General features: G+C 35.5%; 1 protein-coding gene across 7 annotated transcripts in view; it reads right to left on the minus strand.

The window, feature by feature from the left end:
- Positions 1–22,892, minus strand: part of LINGO2 (leucine rich repeat and Ig domain containing 2) — a 1,147,525-nt gene that overhangs the window by 678,716 nt on the left and 445,917 nt on the right. The window lies entirely within an intron of this gene.

Here is a 22,892-nt window from a genome sequence, read left to right on the forward strand (position 1 = left end):
TTTTAATCATATTTTCTCCTATCTACTTGCTAAAAGAGAAATACAGTGATAGGCTAGATATATAGGTCCTTAGCTGCAGTCCAATGCTGCTTCTCCATTCTCAAACACATACTATTTAGGTAGAACAGGAAATGTTTTACATTCCTCTCCTACATCTCCCTCACAATGATAAGCCTTATTCATGTACTGTTAAATTCAGGCACAAATTTCAATGTATCAGTACCATGGACATCTGCCCCCTACCCTCCAAACCCTGTCTGAAAATCTCTAATCCAGTAGGTGACAAAGATCAGGATAGGAACAGAGATGGTGGGGAAATGGTACTCCTGAGAAGTATAATTTGTCCAGGCACCTGTAGCACATTAGAACAGAAATAAATGAGCATCTTCTAAATACAAGAGTGACCAAAAGAACAGTGACCAAAAAGAAGGACTGAATTCATACAAATTACATCACCAACTCAATTTTTCTAAATGCTACTATTGAAAACCACATAGGCATATTTAGTACCTATAGATACAAAGACATATATATTCATATATAACATAGATGGATAGATAGATAAAAAGATGGATAAGCTAGATCCCTCAGTATGTGCTTCTTTGTATCTTTTGTCAGTTACTGGATATTAGAACTTTGAAGAAAAGATGCTTTCTAGCCAAATAAATTCTGTACAGTAAGTAATATGTCCCATTAAATTCTAGAGAGAGATCAGAAACTACATTTACATTAGGGAGAAACAAACTGTAAAGGAAAGCATTGACCACTTTTGGCAGGAAAGAGAGTATTCTAAAATTCAGAATAGTAGGAAACTAGCCAGGCAAATGGTAAAATACCAAGGAAGGCTGCATAACATTTTATGAATGTCTAGACATTTTGCACAACTATCCTCCTTTCCAGAGAACGCATCAACTAATCCAATACCTCATCACCTTCTAACTCTGTATTCACAATTGTGTGCCTTGTTTTCATTGTTATTTATAATTCTACAGTAAACAACCCCAACTATTATTGAAGGCTCACTGTGACAAGTGCCATGATAGATGTTTTCATATGCCCATCTCATTTAATCAATAAGATATATGCAGTGTCACACTTTGCAGACAGTAGCCATTGTCTTCTACACCACATGTCTCAGCATAAAAATCGTAAATTGAAAAAAAAAATCCTAATTTGGAAGTTGCCTGTTCTATAAAAGAAAGTGCTCTTTCCAACTAATTGTAAATTTTAACTTCTGAATATTTTGTGTCTTTTAATGTCTAAGGTATTTATTGAATAATTAATAATGTACAGGAGATATGAAAATTACCAAATAAAATCCATTATCTAGTTACCTAAAAGTTGTATTTTTGCATTCCAGTGGGGTGGGAGGATGATCCTGGAACCTCACAAGTCCTTTTGCTTATGATTACATTCAAAGATTAAATTTATGACATCTTTAAGGAAGAAGGAATATGGATTACACCTTCAACCCACACACTGGAATTACCTAATTTTGCTGAAAGAAGATAATTTTAATTAAGACCAAATATCGCTTGAGGGAGATGAAAAATATCCTATGATAATAAAGTAAATGGCATGAATGCAAAAGAAGCTACTAGATATAAGGGATTAGAGACAGAGACTATTTTGCCAAATGGGAAATAAAAATTAAATTTGGGAACAGATAAGGTAATGGAGAAAGAAGGCGGGGGGAAATGTGTTGATAAAACCCATAAAAGTGCATATGTCTGTTGTTGTTTTTTTTGTTTGTTTGTTTTTGTTTTTGTTTTCGGTTTTTTTGTTTTGTTTTGTTTTGTTTGTTTTTTGGTAGGAGTTGAAGGAGTACAATTGTTGAAGTTGAAATTCCTTCCGAGTTTTCTGGGTTATTATTAACGGAACACTGAAACACAAAAATGCAAAGCCATAATTACTAAAAAATGAAATCAGGGTCGCCTGGGTGGCTCAGTCGGTTAAGCGTCTGACTTGGCTCAGGTCATGATCTTGCGGTCCGTGAGTTCGAGCCCCGTGTCGGGCTCCGTGCTGACCGCTCAGAGAGCCTGGAGCCTGTTTCAGATTCTGTGTCTCCCTCTCTCTCTGACCCTCCCCCGTGCATGCTCTGTCTCTCTCTGTCTCAAAAATAAATAAACGTCAAAAAAAATTTAAAAAAAAATGAAATCAATGATTATAATAACAGGGCATCACGTTCTACACCAAATACTAACATATGAGAGAAGAATGCAGGCCCAAATGTGGTCCTGGGTGGGGTGACTCATTCATCTTAATTTGGGGAGATCCTCCATACTAAAATGATTTAGAAAAGAGCAAAAAGATATTAGTAATAGAAGCTATTGTTCTGAGGAAGAAGAAGGAGACTGTGAAAAACCGTTTTCATAAGAATTGGTCGATGTGGCTCAGCTGAGCTGAGGACAGAATTCAAAACGAAGAATGTGAGGAACTATACCCTCAACATTTTGATTGAGGCACACAATTTGAGATAGCTGATAAGGTCTAGAACACGAAAAATGAGGACTTGATGAATGTGTATTTGCAAGCAAGCATTTAGTAGACAAAACAAAAACAAAAACGCCCATCCGTGTATAAAATAAAATAAAAAATAGTGCACGTGCATAGGACACTCGATAAAAATCATACTTAAAGCAGACAGTGTACCTAATAACCCTGAGGGAAAACCTGTAAATAGTTCATAAAATATACACACAATTTTTTTTTACCTTAAGTCTACAAAAATTATGCCATTTCCCCCCACCCTAAGATCCTGTGATTAAATACTGATGGAAATAAAACAATATTCCAGGCCTTCTGGCTTCCAAGTCTGTTTCCTCCTTACTACATGATATTGCCTCCCTCATTTCTAGTATCTTTGTATAATGAGATGGTTATATACTACAGCTGCATCCCAAATGGGTATGCAATACCGATCAAATAATGACTGTAAGTGCAGCAGGGGATCAACGTGGGGATTAAAGCACAATGCAGTTACCCCAGTCCCTAGAATTCAGTGAGGAATTAAAGAGCAGCTGTTACTGTTATTATTGTCTACAAAATGGGAGAAAATCTTACTAAGAGGAGTATATAATAATGAAGAAAGAAAAAAAATGTGAAAAAGCCTCGATGAAGATGCTGAAACAATTCCATAGGGATTAATATTTTTAAGATACAACCTGGGCAGGTTTAACGCCTTTTCGAATGAGTGACTTTAACTTCAATGTTAAATATATGTAAATGTAATTTGTAAAAGAATAATTGTTGTTTAATTTACTTTTAGAGATGAGTATGATAACCTCCAAGGATAAGCGATATTTTAAATGGCTTCATACTGGGATAAGAATACCCTTTAGGTTTATGGTGTAGTGCTAAGGAGAGTTTGGATACCAAAAAAATAAAAAAAATAACAGTCTTCTTGGAACTTCAATGCTATTTTTGAGGGAAAAACACATACTTACACTGTCAGTATTTCTAGGTATAAATACCCTCAGTTATGATTTACATTTCTATCTTTACACACCCTTATGGGGAAGAGTTTGAAAATCCTTGCTTTAAATGAAAAATCAGACATTTTTACCATTCTTGTCTCTCCTCTTCTACAACATTTTCTAGTGGTTGTCATACTTTATCTCAAACTGGGGGGAATGGGAGAAGGCTTTTTCAGAGGAAATATAGAGAGAGTATATGGCATCTTTTCCTAAAAGGAAAGTAAATCTCTGACTTACTAATTTTTTTAATTCACCGTTATTTATACTTACTATACAATAGTCTGTGGGCTCTGTACAACCTAATTATTGATATATTTAAGAACATATACACATATACACACTCACTCAATAAACCAAGATGATCTATTGGTTACTGTTGTAACTTTCACAGAAGACCACATCTAAGGAATTAACACAGAGAAGATGATGTCATCACAGTGAAAAGTTCTAAGAAATTAACTTTTTGGATGATCCCTTAAAACAAATAATACAGCACTATCTAAGGAGGATCCAAGTGGTGTGCAGCCTCTGACTTGCTGTCTCATCAACATGTTGGATAGCTTAGATTTTGGTTTAAAGAACGGTCCACCCTGCATTAGGGAGAGAGTTGTACAGAGAGAAGACCAAGTGTTGTGAATTATTGTAGGACATCTGTCTCCTCTTCATATTATTAACTTTTTTTTTTCTTTCTGGTCATAAAATAGAAGGAAGAAGTGAAATAACCTGTCTACTATGAGCCTAAATATGATGCTTTAAAATGTAATTTAATACATTCATCATAAGATAAATCATAGAAGGTAGGTAGTACTGTCCGTTAGCAAACATAGAAACTGAGGCTTAGAAAGTGATGCAGCATTTTTTTTTTTCAAGATCACAGACCTTTCCATTATATAGCACTGCCTCCAAAGTATCAACTATAGATAGCTTTGATCATGGGACTCGTTAGAACAAATGTTAAATTCAATTCAGTGGTGTTTAATAAAACTTGAAATCTGTAATGAGTGCAGTTGACCAGAACTGGATGATTTAAGTGTTTTATCATTAAGATTTCAGGGTCGTTAAATAAAAGTGAAGTCTGAATAAAAGCTTTTTCTTTTTTCTGGTTTGTTAATGTTATATTCTAAACTGATACTAAAAAATTTTATTAAGATTTATAAAAAATATAATATCTACTCTTTTCAACAGGTGTTTTTGCTTAGTAACTTGCTTCATTAATATGACATTCCTAACAGATTGACATAATATAAATGACATTTCCTGGAATCATAAATTTATTCAACACTACATTTCCATTAGGATAGAATAAATAGAAGATACCATTTATTAGATCTTAATTCTAATTTAATAAAAGTATATATAATTCTGTTTTTTCCTGACGAGATTTAATTTAAATTCAAGTTAGTTAACATAGAGCATATAGTGTAGTATTGGTCTCAGGAGAAATTAGTGATTCATCACTTACATATTAACACCCAGTGCTCATCACGACAAGTGCCCTCCTTCATGCCCATAACCCATTTAGTCCATCCTCCCTCCAGCAACCCTGGTTCTCTACATTAGAAGTCTCTTATGGTTTATCTCCCTGCTTTTATCTTATTTTATTTTCCTTCCCTTCTCCTATGTTCATCCATTTTGTTGTTTAAATTCCATATATGATTGAAACCATACAGTATTTGTCTTTCTCTGATTTATTTCACTTAGGATAATACACTCCAGTTCCAACCACGTTGTTGCAAATGGCAAGATTTCATTCTTTTTTGATGGCTAATACTCTATTATGTGTGTGTGTGTGTGTGTGTGTGTGTGTATGTATATATATATATATATATATATTTATATATATAAATTTATTTATATATATTTATGTATATATAAATAAATATTTATTTATATATATTATTATATATAAAATATATACATTAATAAATAAATATATATTTATATATAGATTTATTTATATGTATATATAAATATATGCATATATACATATATATACATATATATATGTATATATATACACACACACCACATCTTTATCCATTCATCAGTCGATGAACATTTGGGCCCTTTCCATAATTTGGCTATTGTTGATAGAGCTGCTCTAAACATTGGGGTGCATGTGCTCCTTTGAATCAGTATTTTTTGTATCTTTTGGATAAATACCTAGTAGTGAGTGCAATTGCTGGGTTGTAGGGTAGTTCTATTTCTAACTTTTTGAGGAACCTCCATACTGTTTGCCAAAGTGGCTGCACCAGTTTGCATTCCCACCAACAGTGCTAAGGGGTTCCCGTTTCTCAGTAGCTATATAATTCTTAATTCTAATATCACAAGACACGTATGCTAATACTAAGAATTAAGCTATATAATTCATAATTCTAATATAGTAAATTAGCCATACTATTTTCTGAAGCAATAGAAGGAATATAGAGGGAAAGCAGAAACAAGTTCATTAGGGGTGCTTGGGTGGCTCAGTTGGTTAAAGTCAACTCTTGATTTCAGCTCAGATCCTTATCTCATGGTTCATGAGTTTGAGCCCCACATCGGGCTCTGCACTGACATGATGGAGACTGCTTGGAATTACCTCTCCCTCTCTCTTCTCCTGCCCCCTCTCAAAAATAAATAAATAAACATTAAAAAAAGGAAGAAAGAAATTCACTAAGTAATTTTGACTTTGGAATTCAATAAAACTTTTTCATATTGGAGGTAAACATATTTCCAAATTAAAAAAAAAAAAAACATAATGACATTATTACTTGACTGAATCACTCTATTGAGATTCCACTCACATGTTGCCCTAGACCATGCCAAAAGAGAATCTTGCAAGCTCAGTACACTAAATCCTATTTTAGTATAAAATGCACATCACCTATTCTTCAGCAGAAAAGAACAGTGATAAAAGGAGGAATTTTGATTCTTCCTTGTTTCAACTGCCTAATTTTAAACTGCTTTGTGTTTGGTGGCTCCCAAAAGAATGACAAGGACTTCACTCTGGAATGCTTTGGTGACTTACCTTTCCATTTGTTCTTGACTTTCTGAGAGATGTGCATGGTAGAGATACTGGTATTTTTATTTGCTTTAATCTTTCAAAACCCAAAGGCGTAAAAAAAAAAAAAAAAAAAAGACTACACTACTATCTTTTTATTAGGTCAATCAAGTTAAAAGTTTTCATTGTGCTTAAACTTTTAAAAAGTTGAAATTCTACTACAGCTGCAATTTTTTTTTAAATAAACCATATATTGCATTTGGTCTTAAAGCATATATTTTAGGGGCACTTGGGTGTCTCAGTAAGTTAAGCGACTGATTTCAGCTCAGGTCATAATCTCACTGCTTGTGAGTTTGAGTTCTGTGTTGGGCTCTGTGCTGACAGTTCAGAGCCTGGACCCTGCTTTGGATTCTGTGTCCCTATTGCTCTCTGCCCTTCCCCCACTCACACTCTGTCTCTCTCAAAAATAAATAAACATTTTTAAAAAGTACCTTTTAAAAATCTATCTCTTTAAATCACACACACATATACATATTAGATCATTTTTGTTTTTTATATACATTAAAATAATAATAACAAATATACGCTGAACACTACCATATGCCAGGCACTATTCTAAGTACCTTCCATATATTTGCTCATTTAATTCTCAAAACAATCAAATGATATTATTTCTATCCCAATTGAAAGATGGAAAATTGAAGCACAGAAAGATTAACTAACGAAGTAATTAACAAAGCTGGCATTTAACTAGGGGTGTGACTCCAGAGCTGGAACAATTAGCTATAATGCAATAATATCTCTTATTACAAGATACTAATAATGGCATTCTGCTAACAGTATGTACAAAAATTTTCCTTAACCATCTTCACCACATTTAATCCAAATAAATAAATAAATAAATAAATAAATAAATAAATAAATAATCAAGCCATAGAAGTTCATGTAGGGTGGCACAAACAGGTGAGTGAAAACTGACAGAGCTAAATCTTTCTAAAGGCATGGCCATTCCTACATAGTTTACTAAATATTCACAATGTCTGGTAGAGTACTGAACATGTAGCAAACCAGTATCCAAAAATATTTATTGTGTAAGTGAATTAATGAATAAGCTGAGAAACTTGTGTAAGCAGTGACACTTCTGGAAACCTGGCTGGAACTGCCACCTCCAAACACGCTTACCAAGTGGACTAGTCTAAACTCAGTAGACATCTCATTGGATTCTCACCTCCCATTCTTCACCTTCACTCACAGGTAGTCTCCTGGGCCCTTGTGTTCCATTTGTGTTCCAGTTGCAAATTTAACTCATATTCATTAAATTCTTGTTCTATTTAATAAACTAATGAAAACAATCCAATGTGATTCCAGTTACTATTAATACATTTTAATGGAGGCTTTTGAGATAAAATGTCATAATTAAGAATAGCAATCCTAATGATGAGAATGTCAGGTAATAATACCGTACATCAGAAATCCAAACCCAAAAGTCCAAACTGTTGTCCTAGGTTCTCTCACCTCCTCAGGTGCACCCTGAATCTATCTACATTTTATTGTCTTTCCTTGCCACTGCTCCCATGGTTACTCTCAGGGTCCACTAATTGGTTTTCTTACTTGTCCTCTTGCCCTTCCAATCCATTTTCTACCTTCCAGCTAGAGTTATCTTAAAATATAAATTAGATCATGTCTCTCTATAAATAATGACTTCCCTTTGTACTTTAGAGACTATATTTCTTTCTTTCGCTCTGTCAATCAATCTCAGTCTCTCTCTTTCTCTACTCCTCCCCTTCGGGCCACATTTGACTTCTCCAGTCTCACCTCCTGGCCTTCTCTCCCTCACTCACCAGACTCCATCTGTGCTAGAAGTGTAGCTTCATTTCAAGGCCCTGACATGGGCTGTTCCTCTATTAGTCCTCTCCCCAGTCTTTGTCTAGCTATTTCCTTCCCACCTTAGTTTTCAGCTTTGATGTTACTTCTAACTATTTACCTCATTCTAAATGGGAATCCCTTCTGACAGTCTGCTACAGATTCCTCAAGTTTTCTGGCCCTGACATTTTTTTTTCACAATAATGTAGTGGTTTCGAGCATAAGATTTATTCTCACACTTCAGTAGAATCGGAATCTTCAGTGCACCACCGGCCAGACTGGTTGCCATTGGAGAAGCTGCTTATCCTTGCTATGCTCCAGTTTCCATTTATTTTATTTATTTAGTTAGTTAGTTAGTTAGTTAGTTAGTTAGTTATATTTTAGAGAGTGGAGGAGAGGTGCAGAGGGAGGGAGGGGGGAGAGAGAGAGAGAGAAAGAGAGAGAGAGAGAGAGAGAGAGAGAGAGAGAGAGAGAGAGATGGAGAAAGACACTCAAGCAGGTTCCATGTTTAGCGTGGAGCCCAACACAGGACTTGATCCCATGACCCTGGGATCATAACCTGACTAGAAATCAAGAGTGGAATGTTCAACTGACTCAGCCACCCAAGTGGTCCAGTTTCCTTATGTATAAAATGAGATACAACACTATCTAGCTGAAAGGATGGTAGCAAGGACTAAGTGAGTTACATTCAAACACCCTGAACAGTGCCCGGCACATTAAACACTGACATTAAATTTGAGCTACCATTATTCAGGGAAATTATATTTCTCTATATTTATATTTAAAAATACCTACAATATATGTTATAATTACATTTACCTGAAATTATATTGATTATATTTGCCTTTTTCATAAGCATGTCAATTCAAGGTGAACAGGAACCATGGTTATATGCTTACCATCATAAATTTGGTTCCTCTAACAGTGCTTAGTTTAGGAAGAGCTCAATCAATATCCATTGAATAAATCAGTTGAATAAATGCATGACTCTATGCGCAGAAGAAAGAATTTGAAAAAAAAATACAGAAAATAATACAGATCAGCCATCTTTGGGCACATGGGTCTCTGATATCCATAAAATTATACAACACAGACTTAGGGATAATTCAGTCTGTTTCACTTGTTTGGAAAGTTGACTAGATCCAAAAAAGTCTTAATATTGTATCCATTTAATTATTTCTCAATTCAAAGGTATTTAAGAAATGACTAAAACACTTGAAAAAAAGTGTTGGGAAGTTGTTTCATCCCCTTTCATCTCTGTCTTGATTGGCTATTAGTGGATAAAAAAAATTTGATGACTCTCAGGAAAAAGTTCTGATAAAATATTTCTGAGTTAAAAAAAAATCTCTTCACTATTAACAAAGCTATAATAAAGTTCTTCACGACTAACTTTTATACCAAGAAAATCTCAAAACCCACTTTCCCACAAAATTCTTCTTCTAACTTTGGTTCTGATCTCTTTGAATTGTTGTTTTAAACCTTCTAAGACATGATCAATGAAAATATCCTGCTGATGCTTTTTAGAAAACTACTGCTATCCTATTCCTTGGGAAAAAATAAAAGAATCTTAAGACTCTTACAGCAAAAAATGATGTTAGCCACTTAGAGTTCACAACCCTTACAACCACCATTTAATGTAGATTTGAGGATAAAATTATAAAAGAACAGTGTGCATACCAAATCCTGTTGAGTTGCTTTTTTTCCTGCTTTCTTAGGAATATTCATTTCATCTTTTAATGTCTTCTAGCTTACAACTCATCTTAGCAAACACTTTGACAGCATTTGTGTTTATCCTTTGGTTTGCTTCCCTAATACCAGACCAGAGGTATCATATATTACTTAAGAACTGAACCTCCAGAGTCATTTTGAATCATGGATCAATCCTAGTTTCTTCTGACACAGATATTGTTCCTTTTATAAGATATTGAAAAATATATTGAATGATGTTGTTCAACAATTCTTTTATTCACTATACATTTATTGAATAAATGCCTTGGGAAGGGATTAAGACTGAGGCAGAAAACAGGGCAAGTCGCTGGCCTGGAAAAAAAAAAAAACATAGATATCAAACTACTATTTCAGATACACTAGGAAGTCTCCTTTTATTGCCTACATACCTCAATTTTATATAGGAGAATTTTTATCACATTCTAATGTGATAACTGTGTGCCAGGTACCCTATACCTTGTCTATTAACTCATGAGGTCATGATTCTTATGAGACACCTGGACTCAGAATTCAATAGCACATCTCCCTACCTTATTTAGCTAATAAGTAACAGAGCCGTGGTTTAAACCTTGTGGTTTCTGATCCCAGAACTCAAGGTTGTTCTTGTTTGTTGGTTTGTTTTAACTCAGTCTGAATTTTTCTACAATCACGGATTTTTCTGACAAAGTTGATGGAAGGCTGGTAATGAGATGATTATAAGGACAACTCCACTTAAGTTCTTCCTCTGGGAAAGGGGCAAGATAGCAGAATCCAGCCCCATCCAGTGATGTTTTCACAAAAGACATTCCAACTAGCTGTGCACAGTCTCTGTATCTTATAATCACTGCCTGAGCCCTCTACAGAAGGCATATAGAGAAAAAAGGGATGTGGGAAATGGGGAAAAAAATACAAATCAGGAAGGACAGAGGGACAGGGAGATGGGTGTAATGTGTTTGCCTAGGGAAATAGACACCTGGTTGCTGCTGCTGACGATCCATAGGTAGAAGGTCAGATCTGCACTGGATGAGTCAATTCCTAAGCCAGACAGAGTCCTATTTCTGCAAAAGCACCATATCATATTCAGTACTATTCCCAAAATGTGTTCCTTTATAATAGTTTAGCCTAACTAGTATTTGGAGAATTTTGAAAGAAAAATCTACAGTAAAGATTATGAAGTAGAGGGTAGACTCCTGAGAAATAGGTTCTCCTCAGTGAAAGTTTATGACTCAATCGCCCATAAAATAATGTTATTCTAAAAGGACCCATAAAATGATCTGGCCCCAAGTCATATTTGAACACTTCAGGAAGTAGAGATCCAGAGGGACTGAGTGAGTTGCTTAACGCGAGCTGAGCTGAACCTAGGTTTCCTTATCCTGTAATGAGTATTCTCTGACTCATTTCATCCTCAGAGCACACTGTTGCCAATACTTGAGCACAGTGGTTATATTCAGCCCCTTCCTGCAGTGACTGAAACCTGAGGCTGTCTGCTGCCCAGGAAAGGAGAGGTGTGACCCTTTGTAAGAAATGGCCCTGAACTCATGATGGTCCCCCTCATCTGAGCACTGGAACATCATTACCACCCTGGAAGCGACCAATGTGGGTGGAAAGGAGCTCACAGAACCCAAAGAACACCGACCTTTCCTGAGCCTGTCTCACATTCATTGGCCTATGTCTTACTTGCATGTCGGTGGCCTTGTCAAATCTTTGCTTTAATTTTTCACTTCTTGCAAAGTAACTTATCAATGAAAGAAGCATAACCAAAGTCTGGATTCAATTTTCATAGGTCATCTTTTAGGCTTTTTACATAGTTCTTATTAATACAGGATATTGCTTAGGGATCTTGGGGAGGTTTTAATTTACTTTCCTGAAACTTTTCTTTACATCATTATTCATTTTGCCAGGTGCTCTTATAAGACAGTTTCACTATTATGGATATAATTCTATAGTCATGAGTCTATATTTTGTGTCCTCAGAAATATGATTTGAAATTAATAAAGCATTAGGGAAATGTGTTCATTCTATACACATTGCCATATATTTACAATAATTTGTAAAGGATGTATGGAACTATGTTAATTATAAATACTGCTAAGTTTTGAATATACTTAATAATAGGAAATTATCGTATTAAATAATATGTAGAATTTTTGTATCAAAACTGAATATTGAAAAGTGATTCTATTTCTAAAGCAGATCAGTGTTTATTATTTTAAAAACACAGGAATTGAAAAAAAGTAAATTTTAATTAAAGCTATGGTAAGAGATCTTTGAACTAAAGGTAGCAAAACACATATTCTCTGATGTAAATTATTCAGTTAATAGGTAGAGTGATGAAAATTGGAAAACAGCTAAAAAGAATGATTCCGAGTATTCCCACCACCGCTTCTTGAGATAATAACAGAAAGAACCCATCCCCATGACAAGATATACTAGAATCTATTTCTGATATCTTCCTTCTGTAACTGATGATTACATTTTACTTTTTTTTTCAATTATGAAATCAGAAATGACCTAGATATAGCAGTTATTCAAACCCCAAGAATATAGGCAGAGTTGAATTCAAACATCCTCAATCCCCATTGTCTCACTTTTAAAATAGGTCTTCTGGAAAAGGATCTGGTTTGCTCCAATATTTATACCACTTATTTATATATGTCCTAATGCTCTACCCCAAACTTTCCCCACTACATTATCATTCTTCATATTAAGTCAATAAGACTTAATATGCTTCTTCATATTAAGTCAATAAGACTTAATATGCTGTTATCATTCTTATTACTGTCCATTGAATCTAAAGGCCAAAAGAAATTTCTGAGGTCATACAATCTCTCTTCAGGTTTCAGAGATTATCACTAAAGCAAGACAAATGGGCTTACATAAAATTTTAGCCATGATTTGTATGCCAGCCCTGACCCTGTGAAGTACATACCAATCGCTAGATGGGCACATCTTCAACATGTGTCTGTTTTGGCACTGTGACCCTTCTACTAAAAATGCCCTTTCATTGTTTCTTCATGGAAAGATCCTAAGCATTTTTTTTCCTTAAGTCAGGCTTTCTAAGTCCTCCAACCCCAAACAATAAGAATGTTGTCCGTTCCCTCCTTTATTCCCCTAAGCAATTTGAGGCCTCTATTATTACACTTTTATTGTAAGTATTTGTTTATATAATATTGAGCTGTTAATCCCTAAACTGTAACTTACTATGCTTCTGTCTCAGCATCTACCACATAACCAGGGCTTAATAATTGTCTGCTGATGAAATAATTGTTCATAATGTAGTTATACAACCGAAAAGTCAGATGTAGAATGCAATCAAGCTTTATAAAGGAAGTCTTGTCATTCAGTCATTCAGCATCTGCTATGTAGCAAGCATGTCAACTCCCTTCTGCTCGCTGTAGAGATCATATGGAAGAATCTAAGTGTGCTATCACATAGAAGACGCTCATCCAGTATTAACGTATTTCCTTCTTTCCTTCCTTTTCCCTCTCTTTGCAGCCATTCCTCACATGTGTTCAAATAACACATTTGCTATTACGTATTCATACTCTTTTTTTAATTTTTTTTAATTTTTTTAACGTTTATTTATTTTTGAGACAGAGAGAGACAGAGCATGAATGGGGGAGGGGCAGAGAGAGGGGGAGACACAGAATCAGAAGCAGGCTCCAGGCTCTGAGCCATCAGCCCAGAGCCCGACGCGGGGCTCAAACTCACGGACCACGAGACCGTGACCTGAGCTGAAGTCGGACGCTTAACCGACTGAGCCACCCAGGCGCCCCTGTACTCATACTCTTTAAATACATATAATGATGTATTAAACTTTTGTTTCTTTTCTTTTAATTTTTTGTCCTTTACATTTTTAAATTTCATTAATTTTAATTTAATTTAATTTTTAAGTGTTTATTTATTTTCAGAGAGAGAGAGAGAGACAGAGAATGAGTGGGAGAAGGGCAGAGAGAGAGAATCAAAAGCAGTCTCTGCACTGTTAGCACAGAGCCCAACACAGGGCTTGATCCCACGAACCATGAGATCATGACCTGAGTAGAAATCAAGAGTCAGATGCTTAACCAATTGAGCCACCCAGGTACCCCTAAGGTTTTGTTTTTGTTTCTTTTTAATTCCAGTATAGTTAACACACAGTGTTAGGTTTGTTTCAGGTGTGTCTTCTACATTGTTAAACCAACTTCTGTACCCCTTATTTTATTCCTCTCTTATGCATGGAATAAATTTAAAAAATAGCTAAATTCAGCCGACGTAAAGTTCTTCAAAGTTTATCTTTTTCACTCTTGCATCACCATTATCTTTAATCTGGCTCTTTTAAATATTTTCTGCTTCCTGGCTCTCACAAGTTCTCATCTAAAAAGGGACAAGACTCTCAGAAAGTAATTCACGGCAATGTGCAAATGATGGAAGTGTGGCTCCTTGCTGGTATTTTTTTTTTCTTTTCTCTTTTTAAAAGGGACCTGCTACTAGTAATACCAGTAATCAAATGACATGAATCCCTGATGTCTGTGGCACCTGGTGGAGGACAGGTAGTAGGTACAATGATTAAGAGAATAACTGTTAGGCTCAGATAGACATGAGTTTGAATCTCAGGCCTACCACTTACTGCTGTGTAGTTTAGGCAAGATACTTAATGTCTGTGAGTCATAAAGTCTTCATATTCAAATGAGGAATTATACTATCAAATAGGCACTAATTTATGCAAAGTCAAAGCACAGTGTTTGGTAAATAGTAAGTGTTCATTGATGGCTTTATTTATTAATTACCATTACAATAACATAGAAATTGATATCCTTTCCAGAACAATTTTTAGTTACCATTAAGTAAATTTCTGTTTTTATAAGAATTATATGACATGAGAAAGATCTGTGATCCTGACTTTCCTTCCATTTAAGGCTTTTATTTCAAATCTATTAGATTTTTCTGTTTTGCTATCATATATCCTATGTCTCTCATAACTGATCTTCATATAGACCTTCCATTACTTCTAAGTTTTAGTCATTTTGGAGAATGACCCCCTTGTCTTTGAACCCCCCTTGTCTTAGAACTCCTTAAAGTGAATTTTGTATTTTCCCCTTCACTTACATTCTAAGTCGGAGATCCCAAAGATGCTTTACAAATTTGGTGACAAATTATCTAGCTATTTATTTTTATATATTGTGTGAGTGGGTGTGTGTGTGTAGGTGTACAAGTCTACACATACAGATTTCCTTACCATTCCTCAATTCTATTATGACCACTCACACCGTTACCTGTAGAGTCAATACTAAAAGTCATGCCTACATTCTAGAATTCATCAGCTTGGGGGTTGTGAACCTGCATGATAAAGTTTTATCTATACACATGCATGTAATTTGACCACGGGGGAGGGGATGCAAAGAGATAATCAATAACCAAAAGTTGTAGTTGTATAATTTGGACAGTTTTATAGCAGCTTAATTCTCTTTCCTTCTGCCATTTTGTTGCACTGTATGGAGAAAAAAATCGGTAAAATTAATCAGGCCCCAAGATCTGGTAATTGGATATTACATGTAAAGATCCCCAAGCCTTATATCTTCTTGATATAATTGATGAAGACATTCTAAGTACAATGTAAGTCTCTGTGCTAAGTGTAATATAATGCAAATGCTTGACCAGATGATTTTGTAAGAGCAATATCCATTTTTCAAAATTAAACAACTGACATTTTAAATGCCCAAAGGCTTTGGTACTGTACATATTATTGATTAAACTGACATTTTAAAATTACTATAGTGCAAAAGAGCTCATTAAAATAGAAAACTAAATTTTTTTGGCTTTTAAGAGATCAAAATTGGCCTGAACACTAATGGTGCAAATGTTTGGCTAAAGTACCAGGTGGAAAATTTGTATCAATATTCAAAGGTCCTCAAATAACATTTAATTTCATAAGAGTACAATCATGGGACTGTTTTCAAACTACATAGATATATAAACAGCATGGAAAACACCTGTTCATTAATCTTGGACTATGCTTTTTATCCATAATGAACAGTTAACTTCTAGACCTAATCCTATACTTTACCACCCTCTACAGACAATAACAAACCTCGAAATGCAGTTTCACACCCATTGAACATTTTTGTCTGATAAGTTATGCTTGCTGGAATATTCATTTCAGTCTGTTCATTTTTCTTGGCTTAGATTTTAACAGAAGAGATTTTAATAATCATTTCCAGTGATATGAATGTCTAAAGATCCACAGACCACTGAGGATCTAATTTTAAAACAGTGAAATTCATGTTGAATATATGAAAAAGATACCTTTAAAAGATGTGTCATTTCAAATCCTGTGTTGCACTCATAGTTATAATTCATCTTAACAGAGGTGAGTCATTACACTACTTTTCCAGGTATCTACATTATTGGCCATATTCAAGGGAGGAAAAGTAGGCAAGATGACCAAGAAATGCACCTGGACAATGATGGAAAAAAATAAAATTTGATTAAGAGGAATCATTATAACCCACAAAGTATCCATGAAAGGTGGGTAACCATACAGGTTAGGAAACACTGACTTATTTATACACTAGACAACAGGTCAACTCATATTTAAAGCCATGCTGGCCTTTATATAGAGGAGAATTATGAATGATATTGTACTAGAGAAGGAGCATTTTTGAAATTCTTATACTACTCCCTTTGATAAGGTAGGGCTTAATTTTCACTATAACTAAGATTGGCCTCAAGTTAATTTTCACTGTTATGTTTGAATTTTCAAATGATAATCCTAAATAGCCAGATCAAGTGAAATTCCTTGTCATTTTTAAAATGCTACAGGCAGAAATTATGAGAAACAGAGGCTATCGTGAATACTATGCTGGAAGCTCTTCTGTCATAAGTCTTGTCAAAAAAAAAAGAAATTTGTTCATCATACAGTTCTCCTCACTATTCATTTGAGTGAACATATGTAGATCATTCATTCTCTCCTTCTCTTCTCTCTCTCGCTCCCACATCTGTCTTACTCTAAATGTGCCTGTTATGCAATCTATCACATTAATCTTTGCACCCTCTTTGCAGATACACACTCAATAAATCCATGCAGGCTCAAACTAAATACAACTATGGTGTATTTTTGCTTATTCTGGCTTGTTTGTTTCAGTAGAAACATACAAGGTATGGCTTTTGTTCCATATTTTGATGCCGATTCTATTTTCTGACTTCCTGAAACAGAGTTGTACAATAACATAGTTTTATTGTAATAAGATATAATGATTATGCCAAAAGCCATAAAACGAAAAGCTGCCACGTTACAGTTATTAGCATGGACTCAGTGAATGGGAAAAAGGAGAAAGACGTGTCAGCTGCATTAAGCATGGAAAAAAGTAAAAGGTTTAAAATCTTGTAAAAAAAAAATCAGTTAACTTTGAACAAGCTCCTTAAATTCTGAACCCAAACCTCCTCCTTTAAAACAGTTGTATGCTCATTCCTATAATTACACATATGGTAAAAACTGAACCTTCACATACATACTCACCGCAACTACAGTAAACACTGGAAGGCAGAAATACATTACCTCTGGCAGAGTGTCTCACAATGACCCTATTAAACTCCTTTAAGGATTCACTTTATGATCTCAGATCATTAGTTCCCTAAATAGCATTTGTTGTGACAAAAGGGAGCACTTACAAGGGAAGACTTCTCAGTCAAACATGCACTGAGCCAAGAACAAGCTCAGAAGTTATCAAAACAAAGCTTCACAAGTTTGAAATAAATTAGCTTGCTTGGGCACAAACTGAATAATTTGCCTGCGTTTTTTCAGAGCCTAAACATAATCTATTCGCCTCAGGCTTTTTCTAGACCTAAAATCTCATGCTGTCAACATTATCTGTAACCACACTCCTTTCAATGGAGAAGTGTCACTGCTTCAGGTGACATGGTTTCATTAAGAGAAATTGCCCGAGGAAGGATGCAGGTGTATCTGCCATTCAAAAGCCCAAAAGGTATGTTCCTCATTTAAAAATAAACTCATTTAAACAATGAGAACTAATTACCACATTAATTTATTGTCAACACAACAAAGTATAGACGGGCAGACATAATAACATATGTGTAAACTACTAAGCAAGCAGAATGGAAAGGAAACAACTGTAAGTTACCTTCATGCTACTGCATGAGTACTCACATAAGCCATGTTTTAGGTTCTGTCTTGTCATTTCATCAATATTATATATATACACATTTCTGTGCCCATACATTCTCATAATGCTTCCTCTGCTTTTCTTTATCCCCTGAGCTCATTTTGATTTCTCCATGTGTATGGTGGACAGACTCTAGGGTAGCCCCCATGATCCTCCTCTGATGGTGTTTATGCCCTTACAAAATCCGCTTCCCTTGATTGTGAATTGGAGTTGTGATTTGAGTCTAACTGACACAGTATGGCAAAAGTGATGGAATGTCATGTCTCTTCCATGATTGTAAGAGGACTCTGTCTTATAGCAGACTTTCTCTAGTCCGGTCCTTGCTATCTTGATCAGTATGCAGTTCTTTTTTTTTTTTTTTTTAATTCAAGTTAGTTAATTTAACTAAGTTAAGTTAACACAGTGAAGTCTTAGTTTCAGGAGTGGAACCCAGTGATTCATCCCTTACATTAACAACACCCAATGCTCATCCCAACAGGTGCTCCCTTAATGCCCATCACACATTTAGCCCATCTCCCCACACACCTCCCCTCTAGCAACCCCAAGTTTGTTCTCTGTATTTAAGAGTCTCTTATGGTTTTCCTCCCTCTCTGTTTTTGTCTTATTTTTCCTTCCCTTCCCCTATGTTCATCTGTTGTGCTTCTAAAATTTAACATATAAGTGAAATCATATGATATTTGTCTTTCTCAGATGAGAACACCATTCCATTAGGGAAGCCCTAACAGTAAAGAACTGTGGATAGTGTTTAGAAAACATGGACAGGCTTTTAGGAGCTGAAGACAATTAACAGAGGTGTAAGTTGGCCTTTAGTTACAGGGGGCAAAAAGCCAGGATTCTTGGTCCTACAACTACAAGAAATGAATCTGCCAATCAACTGAGTGAGCATGGATATGGATCTTCCCCTGAGCAGAGAATCCATCTAGTCTGAGCCCAGACTCGTGACTCACAGAAAATGTGAGATAAGAATGTATGTTGTGTTGTTTTAAACTGTTGAATTTGTGTTGATTTGTTATGTAGCCATAGAAAATGTATACAATGTATGTTAAGACAGTATGGCACAGGGTTAGTAGTACCACCATCTACCCACTGTTCACCCTAGATTGTTTTCTCCAGCTTTCCTCCCTCAGTCAATTAACCATCAGACCCATTTCTCTGAAGTATCACTTGATTATTTTTATCCGTTGATCCCTACCTACTCTCATTGCCTTAAGACAGGCCTCCATCATTTCCCACCTGGAAAAAATGTTGGCTTTTGTTTCTAGAGCATTTTCTTTTCTTTTCATGAATAGTTTTGCAAATATTTTTCAAAGTTGTTTCTAGAGGAGCTCTTATCAAAAGTAAACATAGGAAGATAGAGATGCTTTGTCTTTTATATTTCTATCTCTTTCACTGGTTTACACAAATCATCCTATACAATTCCCACCTCCCCGGCAAATTCCTCTATCTTCCAGTCTATAGTCCTCCTTCACTCCTCCTGACAATGGACCTTTCAGATACCTCACAGCCCTTCACATTCTATGAGGCCAACTCACTCCCAAGGGTCGATCAAAAGACCATACTAGCTTAATTCTATTTACATTTTAACAGAAACCCATACAGGCACACTGCCATCACATGGTATTTTTCAGATGTATCTTGCCAATGGAACCATTATTGCAAATAAAAGTAAACAAACAAAAAAATTTTTTTTAATATATAGAACAGATAAAAGCGGGTTCAATGAAGATGGTGCTGTGGAGGGACAGGTGGGTAGGGTGTGTAGAAACCTGGTGCAGAGCTGGCTCAGTCTCTACTAAACACACACTATGTCAGCCCGGCAGCATACATGAGGAAACACAGGGCTCAGAGCAAGACAATTTGAAAAACATTTAGGGGAACCTAGGTGACTCAGTCGGTTAAGCCTCCGAGTTTGGCACAGGTCATGATCTCATGGCTCATGAGTTCCAGCCCCATGAGTTCCAGCCCCATGAGTTCCAGCCTCACATCAGGCTCTGTGCTGACAGCTGGGAGCTTGGAGCCTGCTTCGGATTCTGTGTCTCCCTCTCTCTCTGCCCCTCCTTTGCTCATGCTCTCTCTTTCTCTCTCTCTCAAAAATAAATAAACATTTAAAAAAATTGAAAACCACTTTTTTAAAGCAAAATTTCAATGATCCTCAAGAGAGACTGGTAGACATTCTTGATGGAATCAGGTCATTTTGCCAAAAATTTAATTCACAAGATGCCAGTTTATCCTTAAATTCTTTACATTCTCAAATCGCATAAAAAGCCAATGTATTAATTTCACCAATTTTGATCATTTTCATGATAGCTAATCCTGGGGTAAAGCTGATTTGTGAAAACAAAAGTATTCATGAGATTTAGGCTTTTTCATTCTTTCCCATGTCACAGTAAATGCACTTGAGGCTATCTCTGACCTTTACTACATTGGATCAAAAATTGACTTTTTTCTCCCTATAGCCTCTATCCTCCATGTGCAAGCAAAATTTTATGTCTTAATCACTGACAGAATGCTTTGCTTAGCCTCCCTATTGTATCCTTACAGAACAGGGGCAGGGAAGCTGTTTCTTAAAAAGAAGCAGCACATCTATATACTAAAAAATTTAAAAGAATAACCATCTCATATCTTAGCGATCTTGGGAATCTTGGCTAACTTGTATCCAACATTTATATAATGAATGTGCATATTATGTCATGAAAGTGATTCATGTCTCCATGTGGAGTTTTAGCAAAGAGGATTTTAAAAGCTTGCATAATAATACAGATGAATCTGGCTACTACCATTGCAATAGATTACTGTTACTTAATGACACTAGTAGCATCAACAGCTAGAATTTATTGAATTTACTGTTTGTCAGAGCAAAGTTAAAGACTATACATAATGCGGTTTACCAAGAAAACATATAATTTGTTGTTAACTCCATTTAATAATTTAGGAAAATGATACTAAAATGAATGAGGAAACTTCAAGGCAGAGACTTCTAGTAAGTCCTAGAGATGGGGTCTGATCTTAGCTCTCATCATCTGCAATACCTGTTTTCTGTGTTACTGGCTTAATTTTGGGTTGTAATGGAATACCATACCCAAAATTTAAATGAATGATTATTCATAGTAAATGATATTTGCACTGTGATATCCTCATATCAATTTCTAGGTTTAAGCACCAAGATGGGGCACCTGGGTGGCTCAGTCAGTTAAGCATCTGACTCTTTTGTTTTGGCTCAGGTCATGATCAGGTCATATCAGGTTTGTGAGTTCCAGCCCCAAACTGGAACTCTTACAGGCTCTATGCTGTAAGCACGGAGCCTGCTTAAGATTCTCTCTCTCACTTTCTCTCTCTCTGCCCCTCCCCCTCTCATTCTCTCTGCCTCTCTCTCAAAAACAAATAAATAAACCTAAACAAAATGTTTTAAGCACCAAGAACCTTAATGATGTTATTTGCTTTAGGAGGAAAAAAATGGAAATTACTGTACAGTTCTGTTTTGCTGCTAAAATAATCCCAAACTTTACTACATAGCTCAAGGAGAAATAGTGTTTAAAGCCAATATATTCTAACACCTAAAATTTGGTACCATTTCTCACTTTTATCTCTGTAACAGATAGTTTATTCATTTAATAATTTATCCATTAAATATTTATTACATTCCTACCATTGATCAGGCACTTTACTATGCACTCAAGATGAAGGCCATCACTGTAGTGACCCAGATCTGGCAATGGACAGTGAAAATGTAATAATTATTCTACCACAGATGTGTACAAGTTCAAATGGAAGCACAAAGAGAAGCATCCTTAAGTCAGTTGGCTAAGGTCTAGTCTCATTCCAGAGTTAACCTTTGATTGTGATGGTATCCTTCTTATCAAGCTTACTCTGAACTCTATCTTGGAGTTAAGGTCTTTTTCAAAGCATGGCTCTGAAATGTTAGGCAAGTCTAATATCATGTCCTTTTAGAACTTGGAAAAATAAATACTGTGGTTTGAAAAGGCTGGTAGGATTGTAGATAGAATATATTTCTCCTTTAGAAATGTATTCCTAATTTTTTAAATTTGTTTTCTTTTGGGGAGAGGGGTAGGAGGAGAGGGACAGAGAGAGAGGGGAACAGAGAATCCAACGTGGGCTCTGTGCTGACAGCAGTGAGCCAGACATGGGCTTGAACTCATGAGCCATGAGATCATGACCTGAGCTGAAGTCAGACACTCAACCAACTGAGCCACCCAGGTACTCCAAGAAATTTTTCTTATAATTTCCAATATACTTTTTATTTATCTGAATCAATGCTTTGATAAGCTTCCTTTTCATCACCTTGGTGATAGCACCTCCACCTGGGTAAAATGTACTCTCCCTATATATATCCTATTAAAAGGTGGTACTTACCTGATTTATTCTTTTACACTAACCAAATCAGTATCCATGTGCCTACTGACATTCTGAGTATATTATAAAATGAAAATTGGTAAAAAAAAAAATGAGATTATTTTGGTTTCTAGCTATAACTTTTGTAGCCCAGTTAAAAGTCTGACACAAGGCAATTTATAATTGAACATGTGGTTTTCCAAAAGATCTTTTGTAAGTCAGTTGTTTGGATATAGAACTCATTTTTTTCCATTAAAGATTGCAATTTGAGATTATGTTCCCAAACCAGTCTTTTAACCTAATATATGACTCAAAAATGGTACATGAGTATTAACAGTAAAGACTTGTATTCTG

The sequence above is a fragment of the Panthera pardus genome, unplaced genomic scaffold (assembly GCF_024362965.1).
Source record: "Panthera pardus isolate Hobbes unplaced genomic scaffold, ASM2436296v1 HiC_scaffold_20, whole genome shotgun sequence".
NCBI lineage: Eukaryota > Metazoa > Chordata > Mammalia > Carnivora > Felidae > Panthera > Panthera pardus.